The following is a 4,434-nucleotide window of genomic DNA, read 5'->3' as shown; positions in this document are numbered from 1 at the left end:
AAAATTTTATTTCTTTAATTTTTTCTAAAATATTTGCAAATGTCACATATTTCTCGTATTTTTCGGCAGAAATATTTAAATCTTCTTTTGATTTTTTCTTGATTTTCTACAACAACGCGTGTAATGGCATGTATTTCGGCAGTTGCATCCAATTATGAAAAATAAAATTTGCGCCTCACATCATTCGCATGCACAACGACGTTGCCAGACTGTTAGTTGTTGACAGCACAGCTGGAGATACAACTCGAATTCGGCTTCAATTTGTAAATTGCACAATAGCTCTCATTTTGGGCAAGAAAGTATGAAAAATATGAAAAAGTATCAAAATAATATAGCGTATTTACATATTTATATGAATATGCCACTATATGCATATGCCACTGGCCACTGCAGAGATATATTCGACAAACATGTTATAGAGATAGCTGAGTTTCAGTGGAGCCACTCCTTAACTTAACTTGCTCAACAAGCAGACAAGCGAGGCATGAGTGAAATAGAAATCAAATAAAAACAGTTCACTGCCTAATTGGCACACTCCTCAACACTGTTGATGCCATAGAGCTTCTATAATGCTGTCAATTGAGAAGAGATTGTTGCGATTATTTTCCTACACAAAACTTTGCGTTCGGATAAAAGCTATAAGGTTGTTTGTGGGAAGAGAATCGTAACTATATCTGCTTCTTCTACCAATTGGCAACTTCCATAGCTTTTCATGGAAAAACAATTGTAACTATCAGTACAGGGGTTTCTAGATAAATTTTGTATTGATAAATTTCATCAGGAGCCCAGGCTGATACAGAGTATACATAAAAAAGTGAGGTAGGTTTAGTTGCCGTAATTTCACAATGGGCCTCCTAAAGGCCACTTTATCTCATTTGAAAACTCATATGTTTGTTAGAAACTCCACAGTCTGATGGTGCAAGACCAGGCCATATGGTGGATGCAACAAAACCTCCCATCCAAGCTCTCCCAGTTTTTACCAAGTCATCAAAAATGTGTGTGGCATGGCGTTATTCTGAAGGAAGACAAAGCCTTTCTGTTGATCAGTTCTGGGCGCTTTTTTCGATTGCTTGCTTTAATTTTATCAATTCTTGAGAGTAAAATGCGGAACCAATCATTCGACCAGGCTGGATCAGCTTATAGTGGATGATTGCTTGCAATCATGGCTTTGCGAAAATTTGTTGAGCTTCACCACGCTTGAACCATGATCTTCTTCGTACATTATTGTCGTATTTGATTCACTTTTCGTCTCCTGTTACCATTCGCTTCAGAAATGGTTCGGTTTCATTTTTTTCAGCAAAGAATCGCTGATGTTAATTCGGTCCATTAAATTTTTCACAGACAATTCATGTGGTACGCACACATCGAGTTTATTTTTGTAGCCAGCATTTTTTAAATGGTGCAAAACAGTTTGATGATGAATGTTAAGTTCTTTAGCGATGTCATGGCTTCTTATATGATAGTCCTGGTCAATCTTTTCCATCATTTCAACGATTTTGTGAACGATGGGTGGACCAGAGCGAGCTGTATCTTTCACGTTGAAATTTTTAGAACGGAAACGAGCGAACCATTGTTTGATTGGTGGCGTTCATCCCTTTTTTTTATACAAAATAAAATTTCATTTCAAAATAAAACGGATTTATTCATTATTTTCACCCATTTTTGAACATCTTCCAACATTATATGGCATGACACGATGTGATTGGTAGTACTGGAGATATACGACTGTAGCGACATATATTGACAAAATACAAAAAGACTTTTCCGACTACTAATATACTGATTGATTTAAACGACATAAAGCCAACCGGAAGGGTGTTAAACATATTCCATATAGGAAGAAGAATAGACGTCCTTACTTAAATACAATATAATATACTAAGAGAGTGCTATGGGGAAGCTACATACCAATACAAGCTGGTTAAAATCAGTCAGGTAGTTGGTGCGCTACGTAAATTCGCCTTAAAGTATACCAACCAAAGGAAAAATTTTCTATACAGAGAAGTCAATTCTGACACAAGTCAATGCCTAAGTGAACTGATATCAGGGACTGCAGATAGTAAAACTTACCTTCATCAAATACCGCTTAGAGCACTTACCCTTAAAAATAAAAACCTATTAGAGCTTCTTTACTCATAAGTCTATAAAAAAGTGCATACCTTCATTGTAACCAAGGTCAGCGACAAATAATCAACATGTACTTATGTTATAAATATTTATACGATTTTGTGAGCAGGCCATCCCTCCCCTCTATCAATAATCCACGATAATTACCTTATGCGCCTAAAAGTATACAATTATAGCAGCGCACAAAAAGCGCGAACGACATGAATGGCGCATTTTGTGTTTGTGCGCTCGCTGCATCATAACAAATTATACATATTAATGGAAATTAAATTATTAAACCAGCATACACACACACAAACACTCGCGCGCTGACGCGCAGTTGCATAAGCGGTTAACGGTATTTTGGCCTATTTGTCATGCATGCGTGGCAGATTGTGAGCGCAATCAACGCTGTCCAGCCAGGGAAATCGTGCGGGAAAGCGCTCCCTTTGCCGGCAGCAACCGTGGCCAATGGCCAGCGTTGGCCGGCCGGTCGGGGAGAGGAAGGTCAGTTGGCGGCGCAACTGCGTGTTTTGGTGCGTTGCAGGCGGCTTGCGGTACGCGTGTGTGTTTGCGGTTATTGCTTATGCACATATAATAAATGTTTTATTTTAATTTCGCCTTTATTGTTATTGTTGTTTTGTTGTATTTATAACGGCAAATATGTGGCTTCAATTAATTACTTACAATCATTATTAACATCATTTGTAATTACGGCATATTACCTGTGTTCATGGCGGCTCCACCGGCGTACGCACACACATGCATACACCTGCCGGGCGCACATAGCAAGGCGCGTGTGTACACAAGCGGTTGCAAAATGTGCGCGACATTGGAATATTGTAACATTTTAATGAAATGTTAAACAATCACGTCATGAAGCATACTTTATGGCGTGCGGCAATGTTGTGCGCTCGCTGTGGTGCCCCGCGTTGTTTGCACACGTTAATTTCGCCGGCCCAGCAATGCAGGGCGCAACGAGCAATGTTAATAATGCAAAAGCGCTGAAAATTGAAATGAAGCTTAATTTGCGCAGTTTCCTCTCAGAGAGGATTATGCATTTGTCATGAACGCTGCATTTTGCTTCAAACAAGGAAATGCATATGCTATCATTTTATTTGTTTATATTGTTATTGTGTGCAATTATATATATAAGTATGATTACATGACCCCATTTTATGCTCTAAGCACCACGTGACTAATAGTCATTATGTAGATTAATCCGCATATATTGCAAAAATAGGAAAAGATCGCGGTTGTTACTAATGACTCTTAACAACAAAGCCTCTGAAAACAGTTTAGACCAATTTACAAATGATTTCTTAAGTATATTGGATCCTTCTATCAGTTTTCGAATTCGCTTAACCTTTATTTATATACCGGTTCAATATTCACCCCTGCAAGTTCGAGAATCTTACTGCATGACAGCTGTATAAGCTGTTTGGAAGAAAACGAAAAAGACCTCAATACTTCCTTCTTAATTGATATACCAAGGCTTTCAGATATTACACTTAACTAGTGGGGGTAGATTTTAAACACCTATGCAAATTTGTATTAGCCTTAAAGCGTTATGAACTCTATTTTATGGCTACACAAAGGACCTGCCATAGTAATCAAAGAGCCATCTTCTTCTTGAGGATCAGCCATCGAATCTTACCTATCAAGTTATAGATTTTGGTCTTAGCAGAGCTTAAAGAATTTAAATGGTGGAAATTTTTCGAAAGTTATCAAAAGTAAACTTTCTGCCGAATCGATTTGAGTTCTCAATTGATAGTCCAATCATCAAACAACAAGTTTTGCGTCGGAGTCCTTGGGGTCATTAACATAAGACCACGACAATATCCTTAAACATAATTAGTTTTAATTCATATAGTATTTCGTTATCAAAATAGTTTTGAAGATAACCGCCTAACCGAGCACGATTAGAAAGAATAAGGATGATTTCTAAGGTGTTGATTCGTATAGTCACTAGGTTGCTCAGGTCTTCCAGATATTGGAAAATCTCACGGCTCGAAACTGCTGTCGTAGTTACCCTCATTTAAAATTTATATCTGGATTATGAATATTTTTTAGCTTTACTTGTCTCATTTTTTTCATTCTAATTGCTGAACTCTTCGATTTATATTTTCAGAATGTTCTCAAAAAAACGAAATTATTAATTATTATTTTTAAAGTAGCATCGAAAGGCGGATTATGGGATTTGAATCCGCTAAATATAACCTACTTTCATATAATGCCTCTCCCTCGGTATATCTGCAATAACGTCACCTTCCAATCGCAATCCCATAATAGAAGCTATCAGGGATGCGGTCATTGGTGCCCCTCAGA

This window comes from Bactrocera latifrons, unplaced genomic scaffold, assembly GCF_001853355.1.
Source record: "Bactrocera latifrons isolate USDA-ARS-PBARC rearing strain unplaced genomic scaffold, ASM185335v1 scaffold_56, whole genome shotgun sequence".
NCBI lineage: Eukaryota > Metazoa > Arthropoda > Insecta > Diptera > Tephritidae > Bactrocera > Bactrocera latifrons.
The sequence above is the reverse complement of the archived record's forward strand: the minus strand, read 5'-3'. Positions refer to the sequence as shown.